At 42.8% G+C, this 19,735-nt stretch overlaps 1 pseudogene; it reads left to right on the top strand.

The window, feature by feature from the left end:
* Positions 1 to 2,839: 2,839 nt before the first annotated feature.
* LOC130888427 (ribonucleoprotein PTB-binding 1-like) lies at positions 2,840 to 5,500 on the top strand (annotated as a pseudogene).
* The last annotated feature ends 14,235 nt before the right edge of the window (positions 5,501 to 19,735 follow it).

The following is a 19,735-nucleotide window of genomic DNA, read 5'->3' on the forward strand; positions in this document are numbered from 1 at the left end:
AGTTTGACACACTCAGTAAAAAGTTTGGGTTTAATGCATATGTTAAGAATTTTAGATTTTGATCCTTTTCCACTGCCCTAATTTTTGGAAGGCAGCACTCGTAATTTTATGTTGGAGTAGGTACTTAGGAAGGAGTATATACCATAGGCCAGACTAAAAGGTGTGTATTGGGTTTGGAAGGTGCCCTTTCTTCTGGTCCGGAGATCGAGTCATTGATGTCCAAATTATACCTTTACTCAACCTATACGAGATACCTTGCAGTCTTTTCATTAATGATTCATGCAGAGGCCCAATGATGGGATTATTGTGGAGCCCTCCCCTGAACAGCACATCATACAGAGGCCATACAGGCAGGCTCAACATGGCATGATGTCAGGTGAACGAGGATTGCCCTCCACATAGCCTAAGACAGGGACCCTGTGGTCAAAGACCTGCTTATTTGAGGAGCTCCAAGGAACTAATGCTACCCATGAGACACCCCTTTGTTCCAAGGAGAGGAAAAAATGCTCCACCACTCAAGAGGAGGGTCTCTCCTTGTCCCAGTCCTTTAGGTCTGATGACGTGGTTAGACTCTGACCTGGTGCCCTCCCCTTAATAGCTGCCTGCCTTATACAACAAAGAGGGATTTCTCAGGAGCCATTTTCACAAAGATGATAGCAGGTACCATTGTCCTAACAATGTTTGCAGAAAGCCCCACCACCTTGAGAGCTGTTTGCTAATGGAACCTGCCTCATATCCAAACTATCTTGATAGTAGGGACCATTGTCCTAAGAATGTTTGTAGAGAGCCCCCACATCCCATCTACCTTGACAACTGGTTGTTAAGCGGAGTTACAAAAAGAATGTTTCCACTTACCTTTGCTGCCCCGGCAAAGCCCCCACCCCAACCCTGGTTCCTCATCCGGGGGCTATATAAGCCGCTGCCATTACGCTAATAAACGTAGGCCTTGACAAGAGAATGTTGCTTGGCCTCGTACCTCTCTCGCCCATGTTCTTTCAGGTAGCGCCTCTTCAGACCCTGGAATAACTGGACCTGCTTGGCGGGTACATATACTTGCTTTCTCCTCCTCTGAAGAAACATCATGGCCAAAAACAACTTGAGGAAGGAAGGTTTACTTCCCTTTCACTTTCCTATCAGAAGCTACCATGAGTAGAAGTCAGGGCAGGAAGTCAAGACCAGAACCTCGAGGCAGGAACCAAAGCAGATACCATGGAGTAAAGCCACTTACTGACTTGCTCTCCTTGACTCTCTAAGTCAGCTTATTTTATATATACAGCCATGACCTCCAGCTCAGGGACATCAGTCACTGATTGAAATTCCCCATAGACTTACCTATTACATAGTTAAGTTCCTTCTTCCTCAGATTACTCCAGCGTGTGTCAAATTGACAAAATCCAACTGGCACACACTGACACCCATCTATTAGTGGGTGGGGAGCATGTTCCACTTCTCACAGACCCTAACATGCTATCATGACTTTCGCTCATGGAACCCATCACATCCATCCTCAAAGCAGTTCCTTTTTTAGTAGACTCAGATTGATCAGAGTAACATGGTAGCCTCTGACTGACTCTGGGATGCTGTGGCAATGCTCTGTTTCCCAGGACACACCAGGGCAAGTGACTAACTTCTATCTACGGGGCTGAGAGGAATAGACTTTGTCACATTTTCTCTATAAACTCTTCATCCAATTCCCCACCAGACAGAAAACTAGGACCCCCAGTGGCTTGGCTTGATATGTTCAAAGTGATAAGAGGAAAAATCTCCATCAGTGGTCCTGGAATCCGCAGCCCAGAAGGAGGAGGCACATGTGGTTTCTTCAATGAAACCTGATGTTCTGGGCCAACATTTTAGGGAAAGTAGAAGGGAAAATCCTCTCAAAATAAACCAAATAAACACCAAAGTAGTTGAGAATGCAAATGAAAAATTCAGAGCAGACCTCGGTGCTAGGGCAACTCCCAAGTAGCTTTTCTGAGTGTGTTTAGACTCCTTTAGCTCTCATGGCCCCTTAGATGATTTTAGTTCTGGTTTGTGTCTCTGTCCATGTGGATTCTAAACCTGGTACAGTTGGTGCTGTCCTAGTTCCAGGCCTTTAAGAACAGAAATACCAGCCATTGCCACCTGCGTTGAGCCATCTCCTACGGCTAAGGCTCTCATTGTTGTCACCATCTGACCTCCAGTCCCTCAGAGCCACACCCCACCTTCTCCAAATGTCTCCACTGCCTGTTTGTCCTGCCAGTCGAACCCAAGACCGAACCACAAGATCAGCTATCCACTCCCAGCTCTACGTTTTTTAAATCATTTATCGTTTTTAGTGAGATATATTTTTCTTCCCTCCCCTCCCAGCCCCCCTCCCCTCTACCCTCTCCCACGACCCCATGCTCACAATTTACTCAGGAGTTGTCTTTTCCTACTTGCCATGTCCATTAGATCCATGTGTGTCACTCTTAGGGTCCTCTTTGTTGTCTAGGTTCTCAGGGTTATGAATGATCAGCTGGGTTTTGATGCTTTCTACATTCATCCTTTTGCCTACAAATTTCAAGATGTCAATATTTTTTCCTCTGTGTAGTACTCCATTGTGTAAATGTACCACATTTTCTTTATCCATTTTTCAGTCGAGGGTCATTTAGGTTGTTTCCAGGTTCTGGCTATGGCAAACAATACTGTTATGAACATAGTTGAGCACATGCCCTTGTGGTATGATTGATCATCCTTTGGAGATATATATATATCCCAAAAGTGGTATTGCTGGTTCTTGAGGAAGGTTGTTTCCTAATTTTTGGAGAAATCACCATACTGATGCTCAAAGTGGCTGTATCAGCTTGCACTCCCACCGGCAATGCAGGAGTGTTCCCTTTACCATTTATCCACTCCAGAATATGCTGTCATCCGTGTTTGGATCTTGGCCATTCTGACAGGTATAAGATGTTATATCAGAATTATTTTCATTTGCATTTCTCTGAAGGCTAAGGATGGTGAGCATTTCCTTAAGTGTCTTCCAGCCATTTTTGATTCATCTGTTGAGAGTTCTCTGTTTAGGTCCATACCACATTTTTTACTGGAATATTGGTTCTGTCGATGACCAATTTCTTGAGTTCTCTGTATATTTTGGAGAACAGTCCTCTGTCTGATAGGGGTGGGGTGGGGTTGGTGAAGATCTTTTCTAAGTCTGTAACTTGCCATTTTGTCTTGTTGACCATGAATGTTCTCTGCTTTACAGAAGCTTCTCAGTTTCAGGACGTCCCATTTATTAACTGTTGCTCTCAGTGTTTGAGTTACTGGGGTTCTATTTAGGAAGTGGTCTCCTGTGTCAGTCTGTTCAAGTGAATTTCCCACATCTCCTCCATGAGGTTCAGTGTGGTTGGTGTCATGTTGAGGTCTTTGATCCTTCTGGATTTGAGCTTTGTGAATGGCGATAGATATGGATCTATTTTCATTCCTCTACATATTGATATTCAGTTATGCCAGCACCACTTGTTGAATATGCTTTCTTTTTTCTATTTTCTATTTTATTTCTTTGTCAAAAATCAGGTGTTTGTAGGTGTGTGGATTGATATCCATGTCTTTGATTCAGTCCCATTGGTCCTCCTGTGTGTTCTTATGCCAGTACCAGGCTGTTTTCAGTATTGTAGCTCTGTAGTAGAGTTTGAAGTCAGGGATTGTGAGGCCTTCAGAAGTTCCTTTATTGTACAGGATTCTTTTGGTTATCCTGGATTTTTTGCTTTTCCATATGAGGTTGAGTATTGTTCTTTTGAGGTCTGTGAAGAATTTTGCTGGGATTTTGATAGACATTGCTTTGAATCTGTAGATTGCTTTTGGTAAGATTGCTATTTTGACTACGTTAATTCTGCCTACCCAAGAGCATGGGACATCTTCCATCTTCTAGTGTCTACTTCAAATTCTTTCTTCAAAGATTTCAAGTTCTTGACTCACTGGCTGCCACTCAACCTGGAGGTGGAGGTCAAAGGGGAAACTTTGTGGACCGCATATCGATGAGCACCTGAACAAGAGCTGCTGTCCTTGGATCCGGAAGAGATCCGGAAGCGCCTGGAACTTACTGAGTGCCGGTTCTGTTGTAACCGCTGCCATGATACTGATCCGGGTTTTCCGGGGCTCTTGACCAACCAGGAGGTACGCTATCGCGATCTCTGAGCGACTATGAACTCAAGGACTGTTGGTGGACAAATCAAAAGGCACAGCTTTCGTGACCCTGCTGAATGGGGACAGGCCTTTCACCAGAGCTGTCTTAGAGATCGGGAGCTGTCAGTTCTGCTGCAGACTGCAGAGGCTCTGTTTTGTGTTGCCAAGCTGTCGCCCAGCCTGACCCAGGCAGTGTGAGGAGCTGGTGTGGCCCTTTGGCGGCCTGGAGCGCTGCTTCGTAGTGTACAGAGAGCGCACAGGCCACTTTTAGGGCTGTGGCTTTGCAGAGTACATGAATAAAGACTTGGCTGCCAGGGCCAAGTCTAATTTGCTGGGCAAGCCACTGGGCTTCCCCCCTCCCCGCCCCCCGAACACTGTACGTGCATTGCACAGATGCTGGGCAGCTGCCCCCTGCCTTGTTGCACTCCCGGTGCCTCTGTGTGGACCACCTGCCACCTGGCTTCAATGATGTGGATGCCCTGCGCCAGGCACTGTCCGCGGTCTATATGCCCACCTTCTGTCAGCTGCCGTGTGGCCAGGGTGGGCAGCTGAAGGGCTTTGCAGTACTGGAGGATGAGACAGCAGAGACGGCAGAGGCTGCACAACAGCAGTCAGACGGCCTGGCCCTGGGTGGCAGTCACCTTCGTGTGTCCTTCTGTGCTCCAGGTCCTCCTGCCGCAGCATGCTGGCAGCAGAAATTGCTGCCCAGGCAACGGCTCTCAATCGGGGCAAGGGACTCCCGCCTGAGCCAAACATCCTGCAGCTTTTGGACAATCTGGGCCCATCTACCTCGCTCCAGCTGCTGCTCAATCCTCTGCTGCATGAGGTGCCAGTGGCCAGCAGGGCCTTTTGTGTGTGCCTCCTCCATGCCACGGCTGAACTGACCTGCCCTGTCCACTGCACTGCTCCTGTTAGCCCTGCACCCCCAGATCCAGAAGAAACCTGGGATCCTGGGAGACTCCCCTTTGGGTACCCTCCAGGCTGGGGCCCAACCTGTCAATTCCCTCCTTGGGGAGCTGTCTGCAGGTGGTGGTGCTGGCTCTGGAACTGCAACCCGCTGAGGGAAGGAAGCCATAACCCTTACTACCACCACTGCTGGGCCCTTCTGGGGTTACCGGGAGCCCATGAGTCTGCATCCCCCAGCAACCCAGCTCACTATACACCCAGTCTCTGGGGCTCTGAGGCTCCAGTCTTAGTTAGAGGCCTCCTGAAGGACAGTGTGCCTCTGCCAACGACCCCTGGGGTGTCACTGTTGGAGGAGCCCCCAAAGGACTACCACATCTCCCTGAACCCCTACCTGAATCTACATAGCCTGCTTTCATCCAGCAACCTGGCAGGCAAGGAGTCCCGGGGCTGGTGAGCATTGTTTAATTTCCATGTGTTTGTGGATTCCATGTGCATTGCTGTTGAATTCTAATTTTAAGCCATGGAGATCTGATAAGATGCATGGGATATGACAAATTTTTTGTATCTATTGTGGTTTGCTTTGCTACCTAGTATGTGCTCAATTTTTGAGAAGCTTCCATGAGGTGCTGAGAAGAAGGTATTTTCTTTTTTGTTTGGATGGAATGTTCTATAGATGTCTGTTAAGTCCATTTGAGTTTTCACGTCTGTTAGAGCCACTCCCAGCTCTAAATCTGCTCTAGGAGGTGACCTTTGACTCTTGTCAGTGCTTTGACCCTGCTCATCTGTCAGGGCTGACGTGGACAGCCTTCTGGGATGGATGGCTGGGAACAAGCCTGCTTTGGTCTCAAGGTAGAGTGGCCTCACAGCAAAACCTGCCTTCAGTCAGGACCAGAAGGGGTTAATCTTAACAAGCCCTGTCTGGAATCTTCTAGGGTGGTTGCACCACTGTAGAGAATTAGACCCTCAGGAAATCCTTGTCTTTATTGTGATAGTCAATGGGAGGCTCCCTCAAGGGACTGAAATGGCTGAGAGGTCTAGTCTCATTCTGGGTCTTTCCTAGTTAGGTTTCCACTGCTGTGATAAACGCCATGACTGATACCAACTCGGGGAGACTGGGGTTTGTTTTCTACTACACATCACCATCCATCAATGGGGAAAGCTGAGGTTCAAAGCTGGAGGCAGGAACTGAGGCAGAGTCCATGGATGAATGCTGCTTACTGGCTTTGTCTCTCTGCCTTGCACTTCCACATTCTTGGCAACTATGCAGCTTCCTTCCCAGTTGCCACTAGCAGCCCAAATCCCTACCTAAGCTGTCAACTTTTGACCATACTTGGGCACAAACCCAACCTGTGGTGAACACATCATTGCTCCTCAACTACAGCCTATAAGTCCCCCTGCTTTATCTTGGAGGTGCAACTGCTGGGGTCTCAATCTCTGGGACCAGAGAACTCGCCTGGGAGTTACTTTGCTCTAATAAACCTATTGTCGTATTTTTTGGTTCAGCTTCATCTGGCCCACTGCATCAGCAGAGAAACTTATTATCAGGTGCAGGAAACCTATGAGATAGGAGTGCAAATTCCCGCTTCTTATGGCCATTTCTACAGGAACAAATGTGGCTATGCCTGCTACCGTGCCTGCGCTGCCATTCCAGCACTGCTGTGCCTGCCGTGTCCTGCCTTGGCTTTGTTGCTGTGTTTTTGTCAACTTGATGCAGAAAGAGTTAAATGTGAAGACCCTCAATGAACAAAAGGCCTCCATCGTTGAACTGGCTGGAGGCATTTCTGTAGGGCATTTTCCTTATTATGATTGATGTGCAAGGAAGGGCCCAGCTCACTGCAAGCAGAGTCACCCCGGGCCTCTGCCTCAGGTCTGGTCTCTGGTTCCTGCCCTGGCTTCTCTTCATAGTGGACTATAAGCTGTAAGGTAAACAAACCCTTTCCTCCCGAGTTTCTTTTGGTGTCATGGTGTTTATGCAACATGAAGCAGAGTGATATACACCACCACCCTACTTCCTACTTTTGAGATAGATAGGAAACAGGCTCACAATCCTCTTACGTCACCTCTGCTGTTTTCTGTCCTGTGTGTCTCCAGGGAGACGAAAAGCCCAATTCGTTTAATGCCATATGATCTCCCACACTCCCGCCACATTTGCTACCTTAATTGAATTTATTGTGATACTGTGACTTGGGTCTGTTTTTCTGAGTAACTCTTCTCTTACATTCATTATCCGGCAATTAACCCTCTAATTGATAATGACAGGAACTTTTCACATCTTTTTTCTACAAATGGATAATGTTTACGCATGGAGTGTGAATCAAAATCATTATGAACTTTTTTTAGTTTTGTTTTTTGGGCGGTTAGTTTCGTTTTGTTTTCTTGATGTTGGTTGGTTTGGGTTTTGGTTTTTTTTAATCTTGAGGATAATTTTGACAGAGTTAGAAGAACAGCACCAAGGCAAGCAAGCTGTAAATCCTAGCAGCTGGGGGAGGAGGGAAAAGGAGGGAGAGAGCTGGAGAGCCATGCTGTGTGCCTGTGGCCACACAGGAGACAGTGAGTGGAGGGTGAGGCGGGGTTTACATCTCAGAAGAAGAGTGTAAATGCCCAAACTACCAGAGGAACATACTTGTTTGGGGTTTTGTTTTGTGGGTTTTGTTTTTGTTGTTGTTGTTTACTTTTTGTTTTTGTTTTTTTGGGGGGGGACGGGACAAGGTTTTTCTGTTGCTTTGGAGCCTGTCCTGGAACTAGCTTTTGTAGACCAGGCTGGCCTCGAACTTACAGAGATCCGCCTGCCTCCACCTCCCGAGTGCTGGGATTAAAGGTGTGTGCCACCACCGCCAGGCTCCAAAGGAACATACTTAAGCTCCAGCCAGCAACCAAAAGAAAGAAACAGGAAAAAAAGGGGCAGGGATGGTTACACCCATGACCATAGGTACACACAATGCAGGTTACAGAAAAACCACTTATGTACAGTAGAGGAGACCCCACAAGGGCCAGGAATGAGGAGTTCCATGGAACATCCACAACAGAGTCCACGCTCCTAAGGAAATGGGAATGGTGATTTCCAGCAAGAAGGTGCCCTGATGTGCAGAGAGCACCATATCCACCTCCTGCTCACAGGAAGCAGTAAAGAAAGAAAGAATGTTATACAGGCAGGCTTTTCTCCTCAGCAAAAGGGATCTCGCCTGGTTTCTACTCCAAAGCCTGGTGATCATTTGCTGTCTGTAGAGCTAGGCCTCCCCTGAATCCTCCACACTCCCAGCATTGTCAGTCAATAGACACAATTTGTTTATTTGTCTTTCATGTGCATTGGTGTTTTGCCCACATGTATGCCTGTGTGACAGGAGTTACAGACAGTTGTAAGCTGCCATGTGGGTGTTGGGAATTGAACTCAGGTCCTCTGGGAGAGCGGCCAGTGCCCTGGGCCATCTCTCCAGCCCCAGAGCCTATTCTTGCAGAAGAGGTCACAGGTACTTTGCAAAGGAGTTTTGATGTGGCCACGACTTAAGCTTTGTTGTGATAATTGTCACAAGGAATCTTTCTTCCAAATCTGTGCTGTGCCTAAATATACCAAAAATGAACTACGAGGAGTCAGAGTCAGTTTGAACCAGTCTAGGTTCAGCCATGCTGAACCGATTTCTTTCCTGACAACCTCGGTCATGGCACAGCTGGCACAGCTGGCTATAGTGTTTGCAGGGATCCCCACACAGAGAGGTAGGTGGGCAGACTCTGAATACCCTGGATCAGCCTCTCTATTTGAAGATCACCTCTGCTAACAACATAAAAGACTGCTTCCCCAGTCTTCTGTCCACTGCTAAGACCTAGGGATTTGCTTGGTTCATAGCCTCGAAGGACAGCAGGTCACTCCTACAGTATGAGTGACTGCTCAGGGCCTGTGGCCCAGAGGCATCATTTCCTAAATGTTTAATGGAAGCCTCTGTCTGTTTCCTCTTCACTGGACCTGAGTTTGAGTGAACATACACAAAATCAGCTCTCTTGATTTTATTCTTTTATTTATTGTCATCCTACTTCCCTATAGCAATGTTAGTATAATCATTCCCGTTATTTTTTGTCGTATCCTTTTAGTTGAAAGTGCCAGAAACACAAGCAAATTTCAACCATTCAATAGCATTCTCATCAAAATTCCAATACCATTTTCTCAGAAATAGAAAAAAAAAATCCTAAAATGTACATGGAGGCACCAAAGGCCATAAAGATATAAGAAATCGCAAGAGAGAAGAAAACCACTGGAGGGATGGCCACATCTTCTTCAAGTTCTACTGCAAAGCCAAAGCAACAAAACCAGTGTGGCACTGGCACAGAAACACACTCAGTGGAAGCAGACAGAGTGTCCGGGTGTAAAATCATGCTTCTGTAGCCACCCAGATTCTGACGAAGATACTGAAAAGCACACTTGGGGGAAAGTCAACTTCAAAACAAATGGCACCAGCAAAACTGCATATCCACATAGAGAAACTGAAGCCGAGTCCTCTCCCTTGTGCAGAAATAGCCCACAGGGATCAAAGACCTCAGTGTAAGAACTCAAACTGTTGGGGGTAGGGAGAGGAAGAAACACTGCAAGAGGTCAACACAAGCAGGGACTGTCTGAGAGGACTCACAGGAAGTGGGTAGACAGGTCCTGAACAGCCTCATGCAGTGTGAGCAGACTGGCTGGAGATAGCTCGGTTAGTAAACTGTTTGCCTTGAGAGGATACATATAGCAGCTTCTTTTATTGTTCTATTAATAAATAAAGCTGAGGAGTCAGATATTAGGGTAAAGCATGACAGGTCCACAGAGTGACAGAGAAAAGGTTCAGCTGACCCTCCTCTCTACTTTCCCAGATCTAAAAAGCCCAATCTTTCCAAGCCCCTCATTATTCCTCCCCGTGTCTCTCTATCTTCATCTGGGCCCACCAGAAAACTCTTGGGTTTATTCACAGCCAGATGAATGTGCACTCTGCTCTCTTAATCAAGGTTTAGTTCCATTGGGAGTTTCAAAGTGACAATACAAACAAATCTCCCACATTTCCAACCCTTTGTCTAAATAAAAAGGAAAGGTATTAACTCTAACACAGTAAAACTATATAGAGTAAAATCAATTATCAGATAAGAATTATATTCACAATGTTCAGTCTATTTGTATTTGGTAAATTCAGAGAAAATATTCCATTATCTATCTTCTCTTGATAAATCCAAAGTTTTGTACATAATTTACTTTCTGTCATAACTAAGGAAAACTGTAAACCTTTCTTGTCTTCAATCTCATCAGAGACCCAAGAAGGATACAATATTACCAGAGTAAATGGGAAGTGCAGAGCACACAAACTTCCAAAACTATAGCAGTGACAGAGACATCTGGCTGTCTGCACAGTCGCCCAAGGTTCCTCTGCAACATTGGAGCTTCCATATTTGGCCTAAACTTTTCTGACAGACTTTTCTGTGAAGCAGGAATTTTGAAGGACTGTTCTCTCTTATCTTGGCAAAGTTCGGCAGCTGCCTTCTTTTGTGTCCTGCTGGTCCAATTTAGACAGCATGATATCAGCAGTGAGGCGAGGGCAACTTTTTTGCCCACTGACTAACTTTGCCACAATGAAAGCAAACTCCATATGGAGGTCCTTCAATGCCCATCTTCCTTTTTTTGTAGTAAATTGGTGCTGCCAGGAGCAGACGTGTCTCATTGTCATGAAAGGCCTTTTACTATTAAAACATTTTAAATGCCATATTCTATAGGGCTCTGAAGACCACCTATCTATCTAAAATATATCTCTGTTTGACTTTGAAAACATACCTAGCATGACTGTATGTTTGTCTATTAGAGATGATTACTTACTAACCTATCTTTATTATCCTAAATAGCCTTCAAGAACTTGAACTTTTTATTATATTTTTGAATGAGCTGCATAGGTACAATAACTTAAACAAGAGTAGAAACATATATACAGTATAACAAAAATAACCTTAAATTTGTACCAATATACAAAAATCTATATCAATGTAAACTATTTGAGACTAGTAGTTGTTTTTTTAGTTTAGAAGTAGATTCATAATCTCCCTCTTTATTCTGTCATTCCCATATCTCCCCTTTTTCTTTTCAGAACAAGATCCCTGCATCTAATCTCCTTTGCTTAGCTTCCTCCCTAACCATGAGCAATAACAACTTGTAACCAACCCCCCAAATGATGACAAACTGTAGATGGAGCGGCCGGCTGCATCCTGCCACCTGGCTAGGTTATACCCAAAATAATAACACATAAATTGTATTCTTTTAAACACTGCTTGGCCCATTAGCTCTAGCCTCTTACTGGCTAATTCTCACATCTTGATCAACCCATTTCTAATAATCTGTGTTGCACCACAAGGTGGTGGCTTATGGGGAAGGATCTTAACCTGCGTCCATCTTGGAGATGAGAGTGTCTGCCTCACGTCCCTTCTTCACAGCATTCTGTTCTGTTTACTCTGCCTACATAATTTTCTGTCCTATCAAAGGGCCAAGGCAGTTTCTTTATTAACCAATGAAAGTAACTGTTGCAGGAGCAATTGTGTCTCACTACCACAAAACTCTGAGTTAGATTAAAGGCCATTTTCTACAGTTCTTTGAAGAGGTTGAAGATTATCTATCTATACTGAGTATAATCTCTATGTATCTAAAGAACCTGATTAGTCTAATTATAAATGACAAACTTAGAATACTATTGATCTATATAATTCTCAATACCTATCTAACTTAAAAGACTAAAACAATAAACAACTGTGAAACAAATGAGGACAATGACCTCCAAATATGAACAAAGTACAAATATACATTGCAGTATGGTAAATATATATCAATACACAAACAATATATAAGTATCTTAATCAGAGGTAGAAATGTACACTGCAATATGGTAAATATATATATCAATACAATGTATATATCAATACATAAAAAATGTTTTAAACAGAGGTAGAAGCATGCATTCATACAATAGTCAATATAATTTAATTTTGTATCAATATATAAGAATCGATACCAATATATTTGTCTCAAAACAATAACTCACAAGTACCAATCTATTATCCCATCATCCCATTATCCCTCTTTTTTTTCAAATGATCCCTGAGCTTATAAAATTCCTCCCCCAACCCCCCAACCCTAACCATATACTAATTATAATCAACCCCTAAATGATGTCCCTAAACCCAAGTGCAAACTTTACTGGGAGAGGGGACATCATCCTCTAGAATTACTTCCAGCTGTCATGGGGGTGACGTTCTTTCTGGGGGATCCTGTGAAAAATAAAATGATGGTTAAATTTCAAGATCAATGTCTTTTAAAATTGCAAATAGTCTCTGAGTATTTTGTGGAGGTCTGGCCAGAATGTTGTACAAGATGTGCACCATTTCAGCTAACCAAGTTGAACCGTCTTGTGCAGCTGGTACCCAAAACAGGTCTTGTAGTAGCACTATCAGTATCATGACATCATATCAACCAGGTGGAGTTGTTGTTGTGGGGCCCCATCTCCTTCCTGGAAACTTCAAATGTCACTGCAGGAAAAACACATTGTTCATTGCGAAAAACTTAAACATTAATCATATAGACATATATAGACATACATATATTCAATGAAAGGCATGATAGATATACTCAATGAAAGGTATGATAGATATGAAGAAAAGCAAAGATGTTTTCTAAACTCATATTTCTTTCTGTCCCATATCATGGCTCTTGACATGAGACAGAAACTTTGGGTTTTTCTCTTACTAACAGGCTTGGAATTGGAGAGGGATTGAGCCAGAGTCCAACTTCAAAACCAGCTCTATATATTTATAAATAAATGCACATTAATACATATTTAAAGATAAGTGTAGAATAATTTTACTTACAGGACCTATTCGATTTTCTTTCCGATTCTTCTTGGGTTGTAAATAGTTTCCATCTGTCAGTATTCAAACATCCAGGGTCCCTTGAATTTTTTGAAGATGAGTGTTTTCCTGCAGAGATAAGATGAAAACCCTGCCCCCATTCTATATGTTTTTCTTACCACCTGTATGAATATCATCATTGTGGATGAGCTGTCATTTCTCCTTTCCAAGAGGTTTCTCCTCTTCAAATCGAAACTTTATTAATTTTGATGGTATCCACAATTTTTCTTCTCCTGTGGAAACAAGAGCAAAACCCCTTCCCCAACGTAGCACATCTCCTGGCTTCCATTGAGAGGTCAGCACATCTTTGAAATAAATCGGTTGATTTAGTTCAGCAGACTTTTCCATTGTCCAATGTCTTTCTGCTGCTGTTGTTCCTTTCTCATTAGTGTTAAGAAAATTCAAGGTTAATAAAGCATTATGTAATCTATTTCTGGGGGTATTTTCAGTCCCTTTCTGTTTGTTCAGCATATCCTTTATAGTACAATTTGATCTTTCTATAACTGCCTGACCTGTAGGATTATTTGGTGTACATGTAATGTGTTTTATATTATAATAAGCAAAAAAGCATTTCATTTTCTTAGATACATATGCTGGACCATTGTCTGTCTTTATTTGTGCAGGTATACCCGTGATGGCCATAACTTCCAATAAATGTGTGATTACTAAATCAGCCTTTTCTGAACTCAGGGCAGTAGCCCATTGAAAACCTGAATATGTGTCTATGGTGTGGTGTACATATTTTAATTTACCAAATTCCATAAAGTGGAACACATCCATCTGCCAGATTTCATTTCTTTTAGTACCCTTTGGGTTACTCTCTGCAGGTAACGGTGTTTGATTATAGAAAGAAGAAGTAGGACATCTCTTTATAATGTCCTTAGCCTGTTGCCATGTAATGGAAAATTCTTTCTTTAGGCCTTTACTATTGACATGATGCTTTTTATGAAATTCTGAGGCCTGCAACATGCTTCCAATTAATAATTGATCAGTCTCAGCGTTGCCTTGTGCTAGAGGACCAGGCAGACCCATATGGGACCGGATGTGTGTTATGTACATCGGACAACGCCTGTTCCTGATTATGTCTTGTACCTGGATAAACAATGAAGTCAACTCTGTGTTATCTGGTATAAGTTCAGTGGTTTCAATATGCAAGAAAACTCTTTCTGCATATTGTGAATCTGTAACTATATTAACAGGTTCTTTAAAATCCCTTAGCACCATAAGAATGGCATATAATTCTGCCTTCTGGACAGAATTATAAGGGCTTTTTTCCACCTTACTCAATTCATCTGACTTGTAACCTGCTTTCCCTGATTTATTTGCATCAGTATAAAATGTATGGGCTCCAGTTATTGGAGCATCATGTACAATTCTAGGAAGAATCCAAGAAGTTCTCTTTATGAGGTTAAGTCTATCATTTTTGGGATAGTTGCTATTAATTTCTCCCAAAAAATTAGCACAATCTCTTTGCCATGGTTCATTGTCTTCCCATAACTTTCTTATTTCCTCAGTAGTAAAAGGCACTATAATTTCTGCTGGGTTTATACCTGCTAGTTGACGAAGTCTCAGCTTACCTTTTATAATTAATTCAGAGACTTTTTCCACATGAGTTTTTAATTTTTTACTTGGTTTATTAGGTATAAATATCCACTCTAAAATAATATCTTCTCTCTGCATTAAAATCCCTGTTAGAGAAATTCTGGAAGGCAATATGACTAGGATGCAGCTAAGATTAATCAATAACTATAAGAGGCCATCCTTTTGGTAATAGAGAAGGCAAAGGAATTCCAGATTGTAGTGGGCCATAGGTTGAATTACCTTGTTGACAGCTCTTAGATCTGTCACCATTCTCCATTTACCAGATTTCTTTTTTACAACAAACACAGGAGAATTCCAAGGGCTGGTTGATTCTTCAATATGGTGAGCATCTAGTTGCTCTTGCACCAGCTGTTCCAATGCCTGTAAATTATCTTCAGCTAGAGGCCACTGTTTGATCCATATTGGCTTCTCAGTTAGCCATTTTAAAGGTAGGGCTGTTGGTACCTCTAAAGGTTTGGTATTTGCTGTATGTTCTTATACAGCCTGAATGGCTGGTGACCTTTTTTCATAATACCTATCATATTCTTCCCAGAATTATGAGTTCCTGGAACTACAGGAATGTTAATCTGGGTATTCCATTGCAGTAGCAGGTCACATCCCCCATAAATTTATTGCAATATTGGCTCTATATGGCCTTAGTCTTCCTATTTGCCCTTCGGGCCCTATGCATTCAACCCATCTTGTGCTTTGTTTTACACGAGATAGGGTTCCAATTCCCAGGAACTGAACTCTTGAAGAGGCCAATTCGGATGCCAAGATTCTGGAGTAATGATACTTACATCCATACCTGTGTCTAATAAGCCTTCAATAAAAGTGCCATTACACAGACTCTTAGCTTTGGTCTTTGATCGTTAATATAAGTCTGCCAAAATATACGTTTACTCTGTCCTACTGGGTTTTTTGACTCATCCTCCACGCGTAATTCATCATTTAGACCACTATTACTTTTTACGGCAGAAATTGGAGCTTTTAATTTTCTTGTTAAGGCACGTTCTCCACTGTGACTGGGAATGACTGAGCCACTGTTAGCTTGGGGGCCTGCGAGAGGCCCCTCAAGGAGTTTCCTGATGATATCGGGTTGCCCTGTCTGTCTGTTATTGACCTGCATTCGTTGGACCAATGTTGGCCTTTACCACATCTCCTACATATACCTGAAGGCCGAGGTCTCCTATTTTTGTCATTCCCAGAGGAGATATTATTCCTAGAAATTCTCTGCCTGCAATCCCTTTTCAGATGTCCTAATTTACCACAATTAAAACACCTGGCAGTTTGATGTCTCCTCATTGCTTTGGAAATCGCTTCTCCTACCCAAGATTCATCATTATAGCTAAACGTCTCAACATTCATTGTATGCTGAATCCATTCATCCATAGGTGCTGATCTGGACCTTAAAGGCCCAATTATCTTTTTGCAATCTATGTTTGCATTTTCAAAAGCTAGAGATTCAAGAAGTATTCGTCTAGCTTCTGGGTCTGTTACCCCTATATCCAGAGCCTTAATTAATCTTTGCAAAAAGTCAATAAAGGGTTCTCTCTGTCCCTGCCTAATCCTGGTATATGATTCGACCCTTTCCCCTGCATCTTGTATTCTATTCCAAGCATTTAAACTGCCTTGTGACACAATGACAATATTTCATCGTCATAAAGAGCTTGGACCTGTGGATCAGCATATTCTCCTGCACCAAGAATTTGATCTTGGGAAACCTCCATACCTTTTTCTCTTCCTTGCTGTTCCATATGTTTGGATTCTTTTCTGAAATGAATTCCAAACATCAAGGAAGTTTCATCATCTAAAACTGCAGACACTAACTGATGGAAATCATAGGGGGTAGCTCGAGCATTAGAAGCCCAAGTCTTTATCATTTCCTTAACATATGCAGAGTGCAAGACAAAATTAACAATAGCTTGCTTAATTTCTTTTAGATCATTCATTGCTATTGGCGTCCATCTAGCTTCTCTGACTCCCTTTGAGCCTTTAGAAGTTGAGGCTTTGTCAGAATAAATTACAGGGTTTGTCGCTAAAACCCTGGGTAAGCCAGTTCTAATAGCTGGTGGTGGCATTGTATCCTGTCCTTGTGCCTTCTTACTCTGTTCACCAGCTCCAATAATTTCTTCAATCATTTCAAGTCTTTTTATTATTGTCTCTTTTGAATCCTGAATCTCCTGACCTGCATGAGTTTCTAGTAAAGATTGTATGGTTCTTAGGAGTGCCATAATCTTCCTAAATGATAGAATATTCAAAAGAATACTGAAACCTAGTAACCAGTAAATTAAGTTATCCCCATAGTCATATAAACCTTGCATGATATAATCCATTGTATTAATAAACAAAACAGTAAAATTTGTGTTGAAAACAAAAACTGCCATATTACCTCTTATCCAGCAGGTGGCGCTGTTGCCAAGTCGCGACAAAAACGGGGTCCTGTTTCAGTGTCCACCTTAGTACTTGTTAAAAACTGGGAAATGCAAGTTGCTCAACAAAGTAAATGCAATTAAATCAATTCCGTACACGGAACCATAAACCCAGAATCCAGGGGTAGAGAAGAGTAACCCAGAAGCTGTGTATGCCTCCACATGACAGAGTCGCCCCGAGGGGTTGCAGCTTTCAGCAACCGGCAACCACGTGCTCTGGTTTGCACCACTTAAGAGCTGCGCTTGCAAGGGAGATTTAAAAATGACTCAGAAAAGAGCAAATCAGGCAGGCAGAGACTAGGAAAAGCCACTGCGTGATAATTTATATTAAACTGCAGGCTCTGCACACAAGGTACAGGCCACAACTGAGGGAGGGAGGGCTCGCACCAAGCCACATTGGCAGCAGGCAGCCGAGCGAGGGAAGAAGGGTCCTAAAACCAAACGTTAGGGCGCCAGATGATGAAGGTGTAAATCACAAACAATCCCACACCAGTTTGGAATTATTATTAATAGGATGGTATTTATTTAAAGGGGAAAAAACTTACAGATCACCATCCCAGACAATCAGGAAGGAGTCTAGTCGCTGGAAGCGGAGCCGGAAGCAAAAAAAAAAAAAAAAGCCGGTTGTGGTGGTGCACGCCGGTAGGATTTGCTGAAGGAGTGGAAGGAGCTCCCACAACAAGTAACACATAGACAGATGACACTCATACATCATTTCCTCCTTTTTCTGTTTAAACAAAAAAAGAAAGGCTTTCATTTTAACATAGTACAATTGCATATAGCAAAACAATTAGCAAGCAAGAATTACAGTTACAATATTTATATCTATTTTATCTTTTAGCATAACTAAGGAAAACTATAACTATCTATTCATTCTTCAACTCCATCAAAGACTCCAGAAGGATATACTCTTACCTAAGTTAACAAGAAATAAGCAACTTCCAAACTCTAGAAATGATAGAGACATCGTGTTGCCTGAACAGTCACCCAAAGTTCTTTTGTACCATTGGGGCATCTATCTTCGGCCTGCAGGCCCATAGTGTCCAGCAGACATTTTCATGAAGCAGGAAATTCCAAAGTCAGTTCAGTCACTTTCTGCTGTGTCCTGCAGAATGTCTCACAGACTCTTTCATGAGTCAGGAACCCCAAAGAATCATCTCACCTTTAGGCAAGTTCAGCAGTCTTCTCTCTGCAGGTTCTCTGTGTCCAGTTTATGCAACAGTCCAGGCAAGAGCAGTTTCTTGCCCAAATGGCTATCAAACTCCATAAGGAGCCTCTTTGATGCCCATCTTCCTCTTGAAGTAGCTGGTGCTGCCAGGAGCAGATGTGTCTCATTTTCATGAAAAGCCCTAAGTTATTAAAACATTTAAAATGCCATATTCTGTAGTCTTTGAAAGATATGAAGAATGCCTATCTAACTGAAATCTCTCTGAATATATCTAGAAAATCTAACTAACATGACTACAAGCTTGACTATTATCAATGATTATCCATTAACAACCTGTATTTCCTGATTATACATTACATTTTAAAATGAACTACACAATCACAATACCTTAATCAAGAGCAGAAATACATATACATACAACAAAACTGACCTTAAATTTATATCAATGCAAATTATTCATATCTATATCATATCCCCCTTTAAATGTAAAAGAACACTTATAAACAATATTTGGGAATATGGATGTAGTTATTTCTCCCCAAACTTCTTCTTGCTGTATAGGGGCACTGTTAATCAGGTCCTTTATGGTGTATCCTGTGTGAAGTAATTTTTTGAGGGTGTTCACAGCAACCCCTCAGGAGGGTGTGGTCTATCATACCATAATGGGATAGAAGCAATCCACAGGGTCTGATCCTCTGTGAAAACAAAAGAAGGACTTTTCCAAAGCATCATAACCTTAGATCCAAATTTTGAAGTCAAGGCATTTTCAAAATATCTATCTTGGATTAGTTTAGCAGCATTTATAAACAAATATCTTTTAGCCTCTGTTGCTCCTTCCTCAGAAGTCAAACAATTCAAAGAAAGCATAGTAGCATACAGTATCAAGATTCTCTGTGTATTTTCCATCTTTGTGGCTTTATTTTAACCTCCATTTTGTTTATTTTTACTTTTATTTTTTGAGACAGTTTCTCTGTATATCTTTGTCCTGGAATAACTCTGTAGACCAGGCTGTCCTTGAACTCACAGAGCTCCGTCTGTCTCTGCCTCCCCAGTGCTGGGATTAAAGGTGTATGCTACCACACAGCCACTGAACTACCCAAACCCACCCACCTCACCTCTTGGGAATCTGGGTGTTGTGTTCTTAATTACTTCCTGTTGTCTGGGGGTGATGGTATCTTTTAAGGGACTCTTAGAATATTGAAATAAAGATCAAGTCCTGGTAAATGAGCAAAGGGTCAAGGTTATGATGGGGAAACCCACAGAGACAACTGATCTGACCCTGTTGAAGCTCACTGGCTCTGGACTGATAACTGGGGAGCCTGCATAGGATGGAACTAGATCCCCTGAATGTGGGTAATAGTTCTATGGCTTGGGCAGTCTGTGGAGCCACTGGCAGTGGGACCAGGACTTATTCCCAGTGTACGACCTGGCTTTGTAGAGCCCATTCCCTATGGAGAGACACCTTGCTCAGGCATGATACAGCGGGGAGGAGCTTGATCCTGCCTCGACTTGATATGCCATACTTTGTAGACTCCCCAAGGAAGGCCTTACCCTTTCTGAGTATTGGATGGGGGGCTGGGATGGGGGAAGGAGGTGGCAGAGAGTGGGA

The sequence above is a fragment of the Chionomys nivalis genome, chromosome 17, assembly GCF_950005125.1.
Source record: "Chionomys nivalis chromosome 17, mChiNiv1.1, whole genome shotgun sequence".
NCBI lineage: Eukaryota > Metazoa > Chordata > Mammalia > Rodentia > Cricetidae > Chionomys > Chionomys nivalis.